This window comes from Lissotriton helveticus, chromosome 6, assembly GCF_964261635.1.
Source record: "Lissotriton helveticus chromosome 6, aLisHel1.1, whole genome shotgun sequence".
Classification (NCBI taxonomy): domain Eukaryota; kingdom Metazoa; phylum Chordata; class Amphibia; order Caudata; family Salamandridae; genus Lissotriton; species Lissotriton helveticus.
In genome coordinates, this window is record NC_136067.1 from 1,052,943,214 (window position 1) to 1,052,962,608 (window position 19,395).

Consider the following 19,395-nt stretch of genomic DNA (forward strand, 5'->3'; position numbering starts at 1 on the left):
GGTTTGCCCACATCACTGAAAATCGACTTGAATATACAATGTGGAAAAGTGTCGTTCAATGTTTTTCCATCACAGGAACATCTCTTCCCTGTGGATAAACCCATTTTCCCACCAGCACACCCCCTCATCTCCAAAAATATACAGGGTGTACCTTTTCGTAATCCACCTCAAAATCTCATTTATTCTAAGATTCAATTTGTTTGCTTTTGGTTGAACATGAACTACATGGTATTTGTAAATATCTAAATACTTGTGAATTTGTGGGTGCCTGCCATGCTTTACCTACCACTTTATAAATGTGTTTTTCTATCAGAAATATTCACTTATCATATTTTTAGCATACCCTACCAACCATATCTATGCACCCAAAAAAGTTTGAGTTGAAATTCCCCCGATTGTGTTTTCAGTTTTTTATGCATTTAGTATAGTATTCTAAAATACTCATTCTAAAACTTATCAATGTACACTTGACAGAAACAGTAAGTGATCCAACAACATAAGTGTGTCTTGATGTGGGTCAAAACAGCTGATACAATCCTATTCAGAATGTCCTCATCCCAATTTGTAAACACTGCCCCTCAGGATTAGGAGAAGAGACTTTTTTGAGCAACATGACTGGCCCAGAAATGTAATACTCATATTTACATTATGACAATGAATGTGTCCTTGTGTAACATAACTGGTGCTCATGTAAAGCGCTCTGATACCTGATACCTTCGGGTCACGTTTGCGCTATCTTAAAATGTGGCATTGAGGATCAGTGCTCTAGAAAGATCTTGTATCCACCTTCAAATGTGGACTGAGTGGTATGGGAAGATCTTACGTACTGCTGTCAAATTGTGATTCAGAGCTTTGGTGAGCTCTTGTCCTCCCTCCCGCCCTCCATGAAATACGGATGCTGTGCTGTGGGGAGGTCTTTTATGCATCTTGAAATGTGGATATATCACTGTTTGTAAATCTTACATCCACTTTCAAATGTGGATTCTGTGCTGTGGGGGATCTAACAACCCACTGAGAAATGTGGATGTAGTGTAGTGGAAGCTCTTGCAGCCTAACGACAAATATGAAAGCAAGGGTGAGGGGAGATCTTACACCCCTCTATCAAATGAGTTCCATTGCACAGGGGGCTCTTCTATCCCTGTCAAATGAAGCTGAAGTCCTGTGGAAGCTCTAGTATCCCAAACTGGATATAATTTGGGATATACTGGATGTAGCATTTACGGGAGCTCATGCATTCCACTCCGAAATGTGGATAAAGCATTGTGGAATACTTGCATCTTATCTTGATATATGGAAACATTGCTAAAGTGAGCTCTTACATTCCACCATTAAATGTGGTGGTAATGCTGCGAGGAGTCCCACATCACACACTGCTCACCCTACACGCTCTGCACTCTGCACTCACTACTCTGCACTCACTACTCTGCACTCACTACTCTGCACTCACACTCTGCACTCACACTCTGCACTCACACTCTGCACTCGCTGCTCTGCACTCGCTGCTCTGCACTCGCTACTCTGCACTTGCCACTCTGCACTCACCACTATGCATTCACCACTCTGCATTCACCACTCTGCACTCACCACTCTGCATTCACCACTCTGCACTCACCACTCTGCACTCACCACTCTGCACTCACAACTCTGCACTCACAACTCTTCACTCTGCACACTCACTCTACACACTCACTCTACACTCTGCACTCACAACTCTGCACTCTGCACACTCACTCAGCACTCACACTCTGCACTTAAAACTCTGCACTCTGCACACTCACTCTACACTCACATTCACACTCTGCACTCACAACTCTGCACTCTGCACTCTCACTCTGCACTCTGCACACTCACTCTGCACACTGACTCTGCACTTTGCACACTCAATCTGCACTCTCACTCTGCACACTCACTTTGCACTCACAACTCTGCACTCTGCACACTCACTCTGCACTCACACTCTGCACTCACACTCTGCATTCTGCACTCACACTCTGCACTCACTACTCTGCACTCAATACTCTGCACTCACTACTCTGCACTCACTACTCTGCACTCACTACTCTGCACTCACTACTCTGCACTCACTACTCTGCACTCTCTACGCTGCACTCTCTACGCTGCACTCTCTACGCTGCACTCACAACTCTGCACTCACTACTCTGCACTCACAACTCTGCACTCACAACTCTGCACTCACAACTCTGCACTCACACTCTGGACTCTGCTCTCACTACTCTGCACTCAGTACTCTGCACTCTGCACACTCACTCTACACTCACTACTCTGCACTTACTACTCTGCATTCTGCACACTCACTCTGCACTCACACTCTGTACTCACTACTCACAAGTCTGCACTCTGCACTCACAACTCTGCACTCACAACTCTGCACTAACACCCTGCACTCACTACTCTGCGCACTCACTCTGCACTCTCACTTTGCACTCACTAGTCTGCACACTCAATACTCTGCACTCACTACTCTGCACATTCACTACTCTGCACTCTGCACTCACTACTCTGCACTCTGCACTCATTACTCTGCACATTCACACTGCACTCACTACTCTGCACACTCACTCTGCACTCTGCACTCACAATCTGCACGAACACTCTGCACTCACTAGTCTGCACACTCACTCACTACTCTGCACTCAGCACTTACTACTCTGCACTCACTACTTTGCACTCACTACTCTGCACTCACTACTCTGCACTCTGCATTCACACTCTGCACTCACACTCTGCACTCACAACTCTGCACTCACAACTCTGCACTCACAACTCTGCACTCACAACTCTGCACTCACAACTCTACACTTACAACTCTGCACTCACAACTCTGCACTCACAACTCTGTACTCACAACTCTGCACTAACAACTCTGCACTCTGCACACTGGATGTAGCATTTACGGGAGCTCATGCATTCCACTCAGAAATGTGGATAAAGCATTGTGGAATACTTGCATCTTATCTTGATATATGGAAACATTGCTAAAGTGAGCTCTTACATTCCACCATTAAATGTGGCGGTAATGCTGCGAGGGGTCCCACATCCAAGTGTAATAATGATTAATATCCCACAATAAAACTTGGATCCAGTGTGGTGGGAGCACTTCATCCCACCTTAAAATATGGATGTAGTGCTGCGGGAGCTCTTACAAAATATGTGACATTGTGGATCAGTGCTCTTGAAAGAGCTTATATCCACCTTGAAATGTGGACACATTACTATTATAAAACCTTACAATATGATGTCAAATTTGGATTCAGTGCTGTGAGGAATTCTTGCACTCCACCTCCCATCCTTGAAATGTGGATTAAGTGCTGTGAAGAGCTCCTGCATCCTACTGTGGACTAATGAGGCAGTGCTTAGGGGAAATCTAACATTTTACTTAGAAATAAGTAAAGTTTAGCGGGGTTTAAAATAATAGAGTGAACGCCCCAAACTCCTTAGATATGCGGCAGGGAGTGCGGGGGGGGGGGCATCCACCGACTGTTTGTGTAAGGAATCTGACCACAAAGCAGGCGCTGCAGCACTGGAGCGGGCTGACACAAATGGGCACTGGAAAAAAAGGGAGTGTCAGCCGCAGCGGGACTGTGCACACTCTACAGTATTACGAATTCCCCAAACAAAAAAATCCCACCACTAAAGCCACTGTGCATAACCATATTTATTTCAGAGATGTAAAAACAGGTATTTTTATTATACATTTCCATGGCATTACCCCTGTCCTCTCGGGTGGTAATTAACAATACTGTTAGAAAGAAAGTAAACTTTAACAGGGGTTTAGAATAATAGAGTGAACGCCCAAGCTCCTTAGATATGCAGCCGAGGGGGTGGGGGGTAGGGGAGCCACAGGCTGCTTGTACATGCGACGGCAATAAAGCAGCATTGAAAGCGATCACTTTCGCGATCGATATTGTTAAAAAAATGCACGGTGAAGGAGCACACAGCAGAGAATGGGGCACGAGCGCCCGGCATCTGCCTTCAATTACCACGGGCCCACAAGCTTTGGCAGGGAGCCAGCATGCGCGCACACACAGCTGAAAAAAAATTAACTGGAGAGTGCTGAATGCGCGCCCAGCATCTGGCTTCAATTACCACAGCCCCTGACAGCTGGTAATTGAAGATTTATGCCCTTCTGCTGCTCGTGTCCGCACGGAATATGAAGGAAGTGGGGAAACTCTACAGACTATGGCCTATTGCGTACTGGCTTGTAAAAACACAGCCATGCGAGGGCCAATTGCCATGCAGCTACCAATAATGACGAACACAATTCACGCGCTTCTCTGGAATTCCTAGGTTAGCTTGTCGAACTCCTCTCTAAAGGACTCTGAAGCCACACCCACTTCGTGGGATGTAGGCCGAGCCCTAAAAACGAAGAATGCAGAAATCCTCTTTAAAAAGAAACAATAGTAATTCCTGAAAGCGATGTATATCCCGCTCGTCATCAGTGTAGAGAAATATCCAATTACATTTAAAATGATGAAGCAGAGATGGCAATTCTTCTAACGAGGTTTATTCCTTAGACACACGTCTTGACAGTAAGAAGTCAGCATAACAAATGTTTAACCCCCGTTCGCTTTCCACCTCCCAGCTATTCTAACCATTCAAAACATGAAGACTATGCGAGACAACCACGAGCTGTGACAGAATGTCACGCTCGTGATTGCACACACAGTTGATACTGAGATTTACTTCACTAAAAATGAGGGAACAGTTTCATCCGAGTGACATTGTGAGACGTGTACAAGACCGTACTTTGCTATCAGGTGCAAAATCTGATCGCACAAAAGAAGAAACATTAGGTAGCAGAACTTGAGGGTCTGAAGCATCAGATCCTGCAATTGGAAGGGGAACCAGGGTCAAGAACAGACCCCTGTGTTCTTAGTCTGCTTGCTGCGATATGAACTGAATACCGAGATTTAGCACAGGATGGGGCAAAGAAACAAATGCTTGTCACACTGCATCACCTGTAAAAGACGGGATAAAGCAGGCAAAATCCTGGCATGGTTGCCCTGTTGAGTAACACTCCTTATTGGAATAGGGTCCAAGATATAGGAGCTGGTATTAACTCTAGCAGATGGGGTGGTATAGAACAGCTTAATCAGCCGTATGATTGGGGCCCAATATCACATCATGGCAGGGTGTCAAACAAGAAATCCCACTCAAGCAAATCAAAGGCCTTCTCGAGGTTAAGTACCAGGCACCCAGAGTGAGGCCAGCACTGCACAGCACATTTTGAGACAGGGAAGAAGCGTTGGAGATTATATGAGGTGTAACGTACTGGTACAAATCTGGTCTGGTCATGATGGGCCAGGGCGGGATAGGGAGCACCAGGTGATCTGCCAGAGTTTTGGCCAATATTTTATAGTCGGTGTTGAGTAACGCCCAAGGTCAATAGGATCCGAGAGCAGTGAGGTCTCTGTCAGACTTCCGTAAGGAGATGAGTAGGGCTTCTAGTAAGGAAACGGGATGGGTGAGGCTGAGAGGAATGCTTTATGAAGTGCAAGTAGTTGAGGAGCAAATACAGAATCAAAGGTTTGTCATATTTGCCCGGCCGATCATCTAGACCCGGGGACTTGCCTGGCGCTAGGGCCCTGATAGTTTCATGCATTTCATCGAGTATGATGGGTTTATTTAATTCTGCACGTTGTTCCGAGTAAGGGTGGGTAACTTAATCGAGGAAAAGAAAGCTTCAAAGTGATTCGGGACAGTGTCTGTGGTTGATGTATAGATGGAGGTGTAATCCTTTGTCAGTTGCGCATGTGTTTGGTTTTGGGTATGAAGAAGATGTTCTGCATAGGATTGTAGTGAAAGGATGGGTTTCATGGGTTTCGGGGCTGTTTCTGGTGTATCAGCTACGCCAAGAGTGAGCCGGAGCAGTCAACCGCTGTATTAGTGCAGGATGAATGAGTAGTGTAATTCAGGCTTCTCTGTCATTCCAGCAGAGTGGTGTGTTCTCGCCGTGTCTCCGCCAGTCAGTGGATGCGGGTTGGGTCAGACACAAAGAGTGTCTCCAGTTGCAGGAGTGTGTTTTCACGACACTCAATGTCGCTGTCTAGTTGCTTGAAAATGTTGCAATTGAGCCAGAGGCTGTGCCCCCTCATGGTTACTTTAAAAATATCCCACTCAATCAGCTTGCCAATGGTGGTGTTGGTGTGGTGTTCAAAGTAATCTGCTGTGGCAGTGCCTAGAGGGGTAAGGAAGGGTGGGTCTTCCAGTGTAGCAGATTTGGTTATGGCAGGCGTGTGACTGTCCCTTTCCAGTTGTAGGATTTGGGGACTGTAATTGGAGTGCATGCGCCCTGGGTAGTCAGTGTGCAGAACCGTGGGGAGGAGGCACTTCAATCCCACCATTAAGTGTAGCCGGACATGCAGGGTGTGTGGTGAGGAGTAGAATGAGTATATGCCGGCATTGAGGTTGCAGACGCACCAGATATCTACAAGCTGTCAGTGAAGCAGCCAGTTGCTTAGCGCTTGGGCGTTGGAGGTAACTGTTGTGTGGGGCAGAGGAGGGAAGGAGCGGTTCAAGGCTGTGTCTAGTATAGAGTTAAAGACTCCCCCTAGGTGCCAAGAAACCCATTCCACCTTAAGAGCTTGCTAGATAGTGTGTGTAAGAACAAGGTCTGGTCAGTATTGCAGGCGTATATTGTCCCCAGCAAAAGGCGGTGGCCACGTATTCGGCCAAGAATTAAGACATATCGACTGTCTGGTTCAGTCTCTACCTCGTCTACTACAAAAGGGATCCTTGGTCGCACCCAAAACAATACTCCTGTGGCATATGACGAGTAGTCAGTGGCGTATACTGTCCCCTTCACCGCCACAGGAGTCTGCAAGCCTCAACTAGTGTCAAATGTGCGCCGGTAACAGCGCTGTGTTAGCAGTTTTGCGTTTAAGGTAGGAGTATACAGCATAGCAATGCAGGGGTGCGCTCATTCCCCTTATGTTCCAGGCAATAATGTTAGTGTGTGACATGATGTGATTGGGCCGTAGTTCCACCCCGGACTGTGTTGTGCAATTAGGAGGCTCTTATTATGTGCATTAGTAGTGGTGAGCAAGGGAGGTGGGGGCGGGGGGGGACTACCCCCTAGTTAGTTCATGTAAACCTGGGAGAAAAGTGAAATTGAAACCGGAAACATGATAAGAGCGGAGGAACAACGGGTATCCGCCCAAACTGTCAAATTGTGAGCAGCAGTTACCGTCCGTAAGGGTAGGTTACAAAAGTAACAGGGAGATTGCAAGAGCGGGGGTTTCAGTGCCCCCTGTGTAAAGGTAGGAAGGTGCCAATTAAGGAGATAAACGTATGTGGATTAGCAAAGCTGAGCACTACATTAACTATCAATGTCCCAGACCAGGTGGCGTGCCCTGGGGGACCAGGCCAGTAACAGCTGTGGGTTAAAAGAGGTTATTACATGCATGAACTATACAGTCAATTGAAGTTCGGGTTCGACCCCAAATATCAATAGTGGGGGGCGGCACTAAAAGTGAAAGGGCTGTTGTCATCTGAGTTTCTGATTGAGAAAGGGACCAGGCAGGGTTGCTTCCTGTCACCGCTCCTGTTTGTGCTCAAAGTTGAATCCCTGGCAAGAGCCCATCCCAGAGTCAAGGGGTTTCGAATATCGGCCGTGGATGATGTACAGAAGAAAATATCTCTCTATGTAGACGATATCCTTCATTATATATTACAGAGCCAGCATCCACAGTGCTGGCACTCTTCCGAATCTTTGAAGGGACATATTCTGGCTACAGGTACTGTTCCATACTCAAGGGCAGGTAGACCTAAATTTCTTTTTGGAGAGGCTAGTGGTCACCTCAGAAGTCTTTAAATGTCTGGGGATCTTTATAACACCTGAGAGGGAAATGTGCCTCTGTCATAATTTAGGGAGGGTGGCATTGAATTTTTAGGTGGACAGCGGAAGATGGAAGGAGCTGCCTCTTTCTTTGCTGCAGCAGGCGGCCCTTTTGAAGATGATCACACTCCCTAAACTGCTATATGTTCTCCAGAACACGTAGAACACATATTACCACATTCCACGGGAGGTATTCACCAGACTGGCAGGGGAGGTGAGGTCACTAAGCTGGAAGGGGGGGGGAAGTCATCCTAGAGTGTCACTTAAAACGATACAGTGCAACTCTTACAATTGGGGAATTGCTCTACTTGATATCGAGGCATTAAATTGGGAAGTCCACTTCATCAAAATTAACAACCAGGTTTTTGCACCGCAGGATCACTCTATTGACTGGATCAGGGAAGCTTGACCCGCAATGGCATTACCTTTATGAAGGGATGGCGCCCCAGCGGTTGCTGCCAGTGGCCCTGGTGACACTGGCAGCCTGGACCAAGGTCACAAAAACAATTGGTTGGACACATTGAATCATCGAATCACCACAAGGACACCCCTTTGGACAGGAACATGGCTTGGAGACATAGAGAAACTCAGGGGATTTGTGATCTGGGACACAATGGCATCTCCAAAGTAAGGTATTTCTTGGAGAATGGAGATCTGTGAGAAGCTGGCTTAGTATATGGTGCACACTTATGTAATGGGCACCCTGTACTAATCCAGACAACCCTTATGGTGATTATAGTGGACGTAGACAACCGTAGAAAGCTCTTAAAGTGGTAGCTGTGGAGAGCAGCCTTCAGGCTTAGTACAGAAGGAGTGTAAAGCAGCTTGTTTTAGCAGCATGTAATATTATTTATAAAGATTAACAGGCACATGCTTCAACCATTTTTGTGAGCGCAAACGGTAAGATTTGCAAAAATCAGCAGTTTGCGCCCGCAAAAAGGGCTTTTGTGATGCATCAAGGTTCAAGGCACTCGCAATCTAAGAATGCGCAATTAATTGCGATTTCTCAAATTGCAATTGCATTTAAGGAAGTTCTCAAACTGCGATTGCATTTAAGGAATCGCATTTGGCAATTCCTTAATTGCAATGCAAGAACCACTTTAAAATAGCGATTTCGCTATTTGGGGCGGGAAATTACCTAGCAATTGAACTGGTCCGTAATTTGCAAAAACTTTGAAAAATGCACTAAAGTGCATTTTTTAAAGTTTCATGTTGTGCAAACACAGGCCCTTGGGGCATGTGTATGTGCAACATGGGTGCACATCACAATTTTAGAGGTGCAACAGAGTGCCCTTTTGACACCCTTGCCAACTTGAAATTGCATGCGAAATTTGCCGAGTACCATCGGTACACGCAAATTGCGCATGCAATCTCCCATTGATTCTTATGGGCCTGTAGGCCCATAGGAATGAATGGGGAACCATTCCTTAATTGCGAGTAGCAAATTGCGAGTCGCAATCAAGGATTGTTTAGGAATCACTATTTTTATAGCGATTCCTACATGCACAGGCTTTTGCGAGTCCTTAATTGCGATTCCTTAATAATCGCAATTAAGGACTCGGAAAATCCTACCTTGATGCATGTGCCCCTCTGTGAAAAAGAACCACACAGTGTATTTATAAAAATGTTATTTATTATAAGACACCCACTAACACATACAAATATCTCCTACCTGGAGATATACGAAATGCACACAATACTTTGCAAGAAAAAAAAATGCACACAATACACAGTGGTCGCCAGGGGGAGACCAAACGATATATTAAAATAGTGGTATGCAAACCTGACTAGAGTCAAGACTATACATAGAAGATGTAGAAGTGATGGGGACCCAAGGAACAACCCAAAGTAAATACCCAGGAACCCCACGGAGGCCGTGTGCAGAGTGCGAACCTGACCATGTGCTCAATTCAAGTCACTGGGTAAGTCGCAGTTACAATTTTAAAGAAGAAGAACTCACGATGCAAGTGATGTGGTGAGGATGAAGATCTTAGTCACTGGAGATGCTTGAGGTTGAGGCTACTTGGAGGCCGAAGATCTTGGTGGAAGGAAGCCAGCAAGCCTTTGCAACTGCAAGTCGACACAGTGCAAAGGGGTTCGGTTTCTGTGGCTCAGACTAGAGATACTGGCCTCAAACTTTGTGAGAGGACAGGTCAGGCCTAGGGAGATGTGAAGAATCACCACCTGTGTTGCTGAGCCTTTCGGAGTCTGTGGGAGCCCAGGATCAGCAGACCGGTCAGCTGTGTTGCGGTGCCTGCGAATGCAGGGAAGGGACTCCTTCACTTCAAGGTAGATTTACTGGTATTTTGGAGTTCCACAGCCTTAGAAGGTTCCTGTATGGATCACGGGCACAGACAAGGCAGCAGACTTGCAAGACGAAGAGACCAGGAGCAGCAAGAGCCATCCCACTTGCGGTCTCAATGTCTAGTGCAGAGTCCAGCGAAGTCCAGAGTACCCAGATGGTCAAAGATGAAGTGGTTTTGAAATTGTATCTTGTCCCACGACTAATCTAGCGACCCGCCCACAGGTAAGCACTTAAATACCCTAAGGAAAGGGTTGGGACGATTCAGGGGTCCTCCCTAAGGAGGGGCTTGACAAGGGGGGAGGATACTCCACTGTCCTTTGTCCAGTTTTGCGCCCGGTCTTTTCTTGAGGGAAGCAAGGGTGTTGGCGCAGGTGGGGATCCATCAGAGGAGGTTGTGCGCTGTGGTGTTTGTAAGCGAAGGTGGAGTGGTGGTTCTGAGAGAGTTGACGGGAAGTTCTTTGGTGGCCTTGATCCAGCTGCGATTGGGGGGCAATGATGGTGGATGGTGGGGTGGTAACGGCATGATGTAAACAATGATGATTGGTACAGGAGAGTTCTGTGGTGTGGCTGTAGTTGAAGTTCCTGTCGGTGGAGAAGACGGGCTCAAGTGTTTGTTAGGCTATGTCGAATAGAGCGGTGACTATCTGCTGGAGTCCGATGTTGGGGGGGCTCCCCAGGAGGGGGTAGTGTTCTGGTCACTGGGGGTTGTCCAGGTGGAATTTGAGGTCTCAGAGTAGGATGTAGTCAGTGGATGGGAGAGCCTGGGGTGCAATTAGGTCTACAATGGCACCAGTGAATGGGGTTCATGGTCCAAGAGGCTTGTAGATGAGGGTGCCGGGGAGGGTGGTGGTGGTGTTGGCTTTGGTCCGGATCTGGAAGTGGATGTGGAAGTGGATGTGTTCCACGGTCACAGTCTGGTAATTAGAGTGTGTGGTCAGTCGGAGTGTACCTTTTAAGACAATGACAATGCCTCCTCCTGGCCTCTCAGGATGGTCCGTGTGGGTGAATTTGCAGCCGTCGTGGATGGTGATGGTGATGTCCAGTCTGAAGCAGAGGTTGGTCCAGGTTTCAGTGAAGGCGATGTCTGAAGAGGTAGCATCGGGGAGGTCCCAGATTTCTGTTGCATGTTGGTGAAGGGACCACACGTTGAGGAGTATGCAGGTGAGCCGGTCGGCTGCTCTGTCAGTTGGTTGGGCGGCAGGAGGTGCTGATGTGGTAGAAGGTGTGTTTGCAGTTTTGAAAGGCGCAGGGTGCAAGTGAATTTCCACAGTGTTGCTAGATGGCAGGCGATGTGGCGTCCAGGGTTGATGGCGTGGAGAGTGCTTGCGTTGTAGCAGTGGAGTGTCTGAGAGGAAGGGTCATGGTGCTGGGAGTGATCCAGGGACGAACGGACGCAAACGGCTTGCCTTTAGCGCACCAGTGTACCCCGCTGCGCCTGGCTGCATAGCGGCCATCATTATGTAGTGCTGCGGGGGACTTGCCAGCTGGGAGGCAGGAAACGCGGGAAAGGAAACTGGAGGGGGTGGGATGAAGGGGGATTGGGGTTGTAAATATTTTCTTTATAAAATTCTTACCTTGAGGCCGGGTCCCATGTCTTCTGTGCTCCTGCTCTCCTGAGTGCTTCCAGGAACAGGTACCAGGCAACCAGGCTCCTTCCCCAAAGCCAATCACAACGCTGCTATGCGGCGTTGTGATTGTTCTTGAGCGCAGTGACAAGACGTTCAGCCAGGGGCTGGAGCGGTGGGCATGTTCTCCATGCAGGCTGTAATGCAGCCTGCATTGCGAACAGGGATGTGCGCATGGCTGCTTTGGGCGGCCTGAGAGGGCCGACCAAACAGTAATTACGCACTTGAGTGGGCTTACCACTCCGACTCTGCTCCGTGAGTAGAGCAGACCCAACCATCCTCCCGCCCACAAAGGAAAAAAAGCATGAGTACATCAGAAAGTTATCATCATGTTATGTTTCCTCTTCTTTCACTGCTTGAAAGCAGTAGGGCGAAGGTCTTCCGCCATAGTGGATGAGCCGCCACTGGTTGGGGCGTCACCCACAGGTGGTAAGCCTGGCCCAATTCGACCCCTGGGTCTCCTTTGCTACATGTCCCACCTTCTCCTCACCTGGACATTGACACTGTGGCGCAATCTGCTCCACTCTCTCCAAATCTGTGACTCAGCCAGCAGGATACTCAGCCAGGCAGGATTTCAAAAGCCTGGGTACAGCAGTCGCCGCGAAGTCAGCTGGGAAACCTCCTGATTCAGGTGAAGAAACAGGGCCCCCTCAGGCATGAAGTTGCAGCGCTCCTGCCACACAAGCTCGACGCAGCTCAGGGATCTCTCCGGCCACAACATTCAGCCAGCGCAACATCCTCCGGCCTGTGAAGCAGAGAGGTATGGCCCACCATTGGTAATCTCCTCCATGACCCCGGTGCAGTGGTGGCGCGTGGTATGCGATGCAGACCTCCCTACGTTGGTGCGCAGGAGCGCCTCTACTGTTCACATCTCCAAGGGGCACCAGGCAGTCTTCTCACACAGGTCAGCAATGTGTTTCCAAGGGACCTTGCAGACTTCAACACTAGGTAAGGGTGATCACTGATGCCTCAATGTCTACCGCCATGGCCCATCAACTCCACAGCACCTCGGCATCCCACTCTGGGTTCTAAACGTAGGCCCTGTGAGGCCTCCGGCCCTGGGGACTGTCCGTGCTTTCAAGGTTTTGGATGCCATGGTGGCACAAGGAGTGCACAGTGGTAAGTGATGCATCACTGGTTTTGCCCAGCGATGTGCCTCTTTTCATGATTGTAGTCCTGAATTTCCTCTTCCTCTGGGACTCTGGCTGGTCATCCTGGCTGTTGGGGGGGCTCGGGGTTGTTAATCTGTGCTGCACTTGGCCATGGTTGCTCCATTCTGCATCCCATTGTTTTGGTTTCCTATTTTTCATTGGAGGTGGACTTATAGGCTATTTTTGCCTCTAGAGGCAAAAACAAGTCACGATGGACTGACTAACAAGAGTTTACTTGCCGCTAATGGGCCTGTTGTCAGTTTTCTCCCGCTAACGCCAGAATTTGTATTGCCTTTACGCTAGTGTTAGCAGCAGTTTTTACTGTGGCTACCTGCAACTATCGCCATGTAGCAACGTAATTTAAATACATCGCTAACAGGGCAATAGTTTTTGGTGATAAGCCTCCTTAAGAAAACTCCTGCTAACTAATGCTAGTTAGCCGCAGTTCTTGTACATATACCCCTGAGAATGCAGGATATTCAGACTATGATTCCACTGTTTCAGCCTCTATCCTGGAGTTTGGTGAGACTGACTCTAATATTTTCTTTTGATGACCAGAAGGCACAATACCAGTTGACTGATTGGAAGAGTTCTGCTACCTGCAGTTGGGACACACATTGCGAGCCACATCCTTGAGGGGGAACAGTTCCCGGAATACACTCCCCTGTAAGATAGGCTCTTGTTGGACCCAATTGCAGATAAAGACACCTCCTTAACATAAAGGAAGATTATGAACAACACACCGGACTCATCGGGGTCCTCGCAGGAGGCATGTGAAGCTGATGTGGGAATGTTGGAAGATGATGATTGGGTGGAGGGAATACAGGATCCCATAGAGATAACTATCCTGGTGAGATTTTGCCTTATACAGCTTTGCATCCTTCACAGATCCTACTCCTCCAGAGTACTCATGCATTGGCTGGGATGCTGCAAAACAGACCAATGCACCAGGGGTTGTCAGGAAGTGCGTTCCTTTCACATTTTTATGGGTCTGTTCCAAAATCCACCAAGACGTCTACGTCTGGCGTTGGGACAAATTTGTGACATGGTGTGCAGCTAAAAACATTGATCCTCTTTCTGCACCTTTATCCCAAGTTTTATTCTTTGTTTTTGCTATGGCCCAGCAGGGGTCTGCTTTCTTACCTGTCAGCTATATCAGTTTTCTTGCAGTTGCTGGACCAACCTTGTTTATTCAAGTCACCAGTTATGACACATTTTCTCAAGGGGCTATAACACTTGTTTCCTACCAGGCCATTCATTATACTTCAACTGGACCTCAACCTGGTATTAATGTTTCTCATGTGCAAGCCCTTCTAGCCACTGCACAACTGTCCACTCTGGTTACTGACCATAAAAACTGCTTTTCTGGTGGCCATAACATCCACAAGGAGGCTAATGGAACTGCAAGTACTCTGAGCACTCTCTCTACACGACATTCTATCCGGCAAACTGTTTCTAAGAACACATGCTTACTTCCTTCCAAAGGTAGTGACGTCTTTTCATGTAGGCCAAAATATCACCTTGCCTACTTTTTTTGCTCTACCTCTACTCTCTGGCCCTAAAAAGATCATTGTTGTTCTACATTGATCACCCTAGAGAGTTCTGGAAAGACGATCAACTGGGTATGTCGGGAAGAAGAAAGGGAAAGATGTGCATGTTCAAACTATTTCATGATAAATAGTGCTCTGTATAAGGATCTGCTATGCACGGGCCAAGAAGAAACCCCCTGAGGGTTTGCATGCTCATTCCACCAGAGCCAAGGCTCCAACCACTGTGCTAGCTCGGGGAGTTCCTGTCCCCGACATCTGTGAAGCAGTAACATGGGCATCTTTGCCCACGTTCATCAAGCACTACTGCCTGGATGGTCAGGTCCAATGTAACTGGCAAATAGCCTGCCAGACATTTTGGTCTAATGTGTTTGCAGTCCCACCTCTGGGGAGATATTGCGTCGGTGTCTATTCTAAGGTAAGGAATCTGCAGGTAATGCCTTATCTGGTATAGACTCTATCTGTCTACAGATTCCTTACTGTCCCTCCCATTCTTCATGCTCTGCAAATGGATTTATACATAAGGTCACTTTCTTGAGGCCCAAAGTGATGCACTCCCATACATCAGCATTCTTCATGGCTCTGTGCTTTTGGCTTGGAAAGGTTGCGATCAAAAACTGATGCCAGTGCAATGGGGTGGCCTATATAGCCACCGTGCAGGCCACTTCTGAATCAGACAACGTGGACTCTGACAGAGCTAAATGCTGGCACCTACTGCTGTGCAGGGGTACTGATCAAGATTTTCCAGATCCAGTCTGATACCTGAAGATAATGATAATGTAAGAAATCTGTGGCAAGATGGATACTCAACTAGATTAGGTATTACTGGAGGTAAGTATCGTGTTCATTAATTCCAGTATCCTTAAATTATATACATTCTAGCATTTCACCTTCTTGTTGGTCATGTAAAGCTGCTTTCTCAGATTTAAAATATATATTATCTTCTTGCCAGCTAACTTATTGGTTCTAGTTGAAAGTATGGAAACAAAATAATAATAATATTTTTCATACAAGTATGCCTTTTTCTTTTTCAAATATATTTTAGGTCAGTGGTCCCCAAACGTTTTAGAATCACAACTAACTTTTAAGAACAACAAACATTCACAACCCATCTACCTTTAATGGAGGGACAATTTCTAAATGTAAATAAAGCATTGTGTGATGGCTCATTTTCATTTACAGGCAGCACATTTTCCATGGAAATTGCCACTAAAGTTTGCACAGACATACAGTTTTATTGATAAAACTATGACTCAGTTCAATGTAAATGCGTGGAAATCGGGTTTCTGTGACTCGGTATCATTTATGCATTACCAAATAAAGTGTCTTGATTTCATTTAATTTTAATGAAATCTCTATTTCCAGAACACTTCAAAATTACAAAAATTAGTGTTTCATTTTTGCTTTCCTAACTGCTGAATGCATACAGTTCATTTACAAGTATTTACATTTTGTTGTGTGTTGCAAAAACTTCCTACAGACTTTCCATTTATACTAACTGTACTCCAGCAAGACTGTCACACAATTCAAAGCTCCTCTCACTTCGCAGTCAGACAAAGAAGAGTAAACACCAATTCCATGTTAAAAGAATAAGAAGAAACCTGTTTTGAAGCACCAGGAAGTGTGATAAGATAAACATGGAATTTAAGGGAATCTTTATTCATTGCTCTGACTTTCCCGACATACCAAAAACCGTCATAGGATCCACCAGTGGGTCGCACCCACAATTTGGGAAATCCTGTTTTAGGTAGCTCATCAGTGAACAGGAAATGTTGCTCTTTAAGTGCTATTATTATTGATCTACTATTAGCAGTTGCGTTTCAAAAATTAACAAAAAAATCTGAAAAATTCCTCCAGCATCTCTTTCCAAGCATGATGGTACAATGTATGCTATAACCATAGAACAGACAACTCTTATGTTAATCTAATTACTCTAGCCATCAATAGAGCTGCAATTAGGTCACCTGTTACCGTTTTCATGGACTTGTCCTCTCGAAACTCCACTTCTCATTGACCATAAATTGAAGAAGTTCCCAAACCTTCTTGATAGTTCTTTTTTACATAGGCATTACTATTGTACATTATTGCTGCAAATACCACTTACCACATATATTGTATGTGTTCTACAAACAAAACAAAGCATGTATGGACTTATCATACAGTGTAATATGATTCTACCTGCCTTAAAACCTGCTGAGGATTCTTATTGTCATTCCAGTATTCAGAAACATACAGCTACTTTTTCACTATGACCTACCTTGTCTTTCTTTTGTTCCCCAGAAGTCTGTAAAAAAGTCCACCAATGCCTTAATGTTTAGCATGTTCCTTTCCTCATTAGGGAGCCATTTTTGCTCATCCCCCCATCCCCCTCCTAACTGCTAATTTGACTCACAGATGTGTCCTGTTTGTTTATGTACATCTCTAATTCTGTCATACAGATCCTGTTTCCTTCTACACCCTACTCTTCACTTCCTTCATATGGTGCCTTATGAATCTACAACAATTGTTGGGCTCTTTCCTACAGGTTTAAAACGTCAATCTGCACTCTATTACTTTAATCAAATATGGTGTGGTGTATATGTGGCCAGTTTGGATAGCCTTCCTATCTTCCTCTTGTTCCTACTGTGTTCACATTTTTCAGTCAACTGAAATGAAATGAAATGAAAATGGATTTATAAAGCGCATGGCTGCCCGAGAGCGTCCCAGCGCTGTAGAACAAGGAGTACTGAGGAAAGCACAAGAATTTAAGAGTCCTGGGGAAACAGAAAAGTTTAAAGAAGTTTTCGGAACCTAGTATAGCTTGGTTCAAGACGAATCCTCACAGGGAGGGCATTCCACATTGTTGCCGCATTCACTGAGAATCGGCGACCCCCTGTACGGGCCCTCTTGATTCTCTGGATGATTGCCAAATTGCCATGGTCAGAGCGGAGGGATCTGGAGGCTTTATAGGGGCGGACCAGATTCCCTAAAATAGGGGGTCCCTTCCCCTGTAGGGACTTATGGGCAATACATAAGGATTTAAATTTAATTAGTTCGCGAACTGGTAGCCAGTGAAGGGCTCTAAGTGCCGGTCTGGATGAAGCTCTACGCGATGTGCCTGTCAGCAGCCTTGCAGACGAGTTCTGGACACGTTGAAGAGTATTGATGGTAGCTTCTGGAGCGGCCAGATATAAGGCATTACAATAGTCTAAACTTGATAGGATTGGACCTTGGATAAGTAGCTTTCTCGATTGCTCTGGCAGCAGCGGTAAGATTTTCCGGGCGGAGCGAAGTAGCCCTATGCACGTGCCCACTGTCTTTTTTGCTTGGGTTTTAAAAGACAGATCCTGCTCAAACCAAACCCCCAAGCTTTTGAATTCCTTCTTTGGGGTGGGAGCAGTCCCCAAGCATGCAGGCCAGATGGAATTCGGCAGCGAGGTTGTATGGTGGCCTAACAGCATAAGTTCTGTTTTTGCTCCGTTCAATTTGAGTCGAGATTTATTCATCCAGGAGTGGATTTCTTAGAGGCATGAGTGAAAATTTTCCACACAATGTTTCTCATGGGAGATCGAGACGACTAGTTGGGTGTCGTCAGCGTAGGTGACTACTTTGATCCCGAAGGGGATCATCACGTCCTCCAGAGGGGATATATAGACATTAAATAAGGTAGGGCTCAACGATGAGCCCTGTGGGACCCCACACTGGGGGGGGGGGGGATCACTCTGGAGCGTGCTGCACCTTCCCAGACCTGAAAGGTTCGATTCTCCAGGAAGGAAGGAAGCCATCGCAGCACCGTGCCTGATACTCCCAGAGAACTGAGACGGTGGATTAAGATCTTATGATCCACCGTATCAAATGCTGCACTTAGATCCAGGAGGATCACAGCCGTTGATCCTCCCGAATCCAAGATACACCTTGCCTCTTCAGCCACTGCTAGCAGGGCGGACTCTGTTCCCTGACCTGGGGGAAAGCCCGTTTGGGAGTTGCGGAGCAACCTATTACTTTCCAGAAAAACGGAGAGCTGCTGGTTGACTATTTTTTCCGCCACCTTGCCGATACCAGGTAGCAGCGAGATTGGCCGGAAATTAGCCAACTCCAAGGGGTCGAGCTCTGGTTTCTTTAGGAGCGTCTTAACCGTGGCCTGCTTCCAACCAGGGGGAACAGTTCCCTGTGCAAAGGAAGCATTGAGAAGATCCGTAGTTACTGGGGCAATGGTGGTTATTACCTGTTTCAGAATATACATGGGAGCAGGGTCACTAGGGGAACCACTCTTAATAGTGGATAGGACTTTTTGGCATTCGTCCATTGTAATTGGAACAAACGCCTCTAGTCGGGGACCAGTGGTATGGGCAGTCAGTTTGACCGGATCAGGGGCTAGATCATTTTGGTCTAAAGTTTTTAATATAGTTTGGATTTTGCTTTCGAAAAAAGCTGCAAATTGATTGCATCTGTTTTCCGACACCTCCTGCATTATCGGCGGGCTTGGTACTTTGAGGAGATCTTTCACAATCTTGAATGTCTCTCTAGAAGAGTTAGAGGCAGTTCTGATTCTCTCTTCAAAGTATACAGCCTGCGCTAATTTCCGGGATGATTTATAGGTCTTAATGGCTGCTCTATATTCGGCTTTACTGTGGGAGGCCCAGTCTTTCCTCCAAATGCGTTCTGATTTTTTACAAATCTTCCTTAATTCTCGAAGTTCTGGAGTATACCATGGTGTTTTAAAAACCCTGCTCTTCTTTTCCATTGATTTCTTAGGCAGAACAGAGTCCAGGGAGTTATTTAACCAGTTCGAGAGTTTTGTATCCGGCTCTAAGGGGTCAGGATCGGGTTCATTCATAGCTTTCCTCAGACCTTAATTGCCATGTCCTCTACCTTTCCTTTTTTAAGTCATTATTAGTTTTTGAAGTAGGTCATCTCCAAGCCAGGTTCG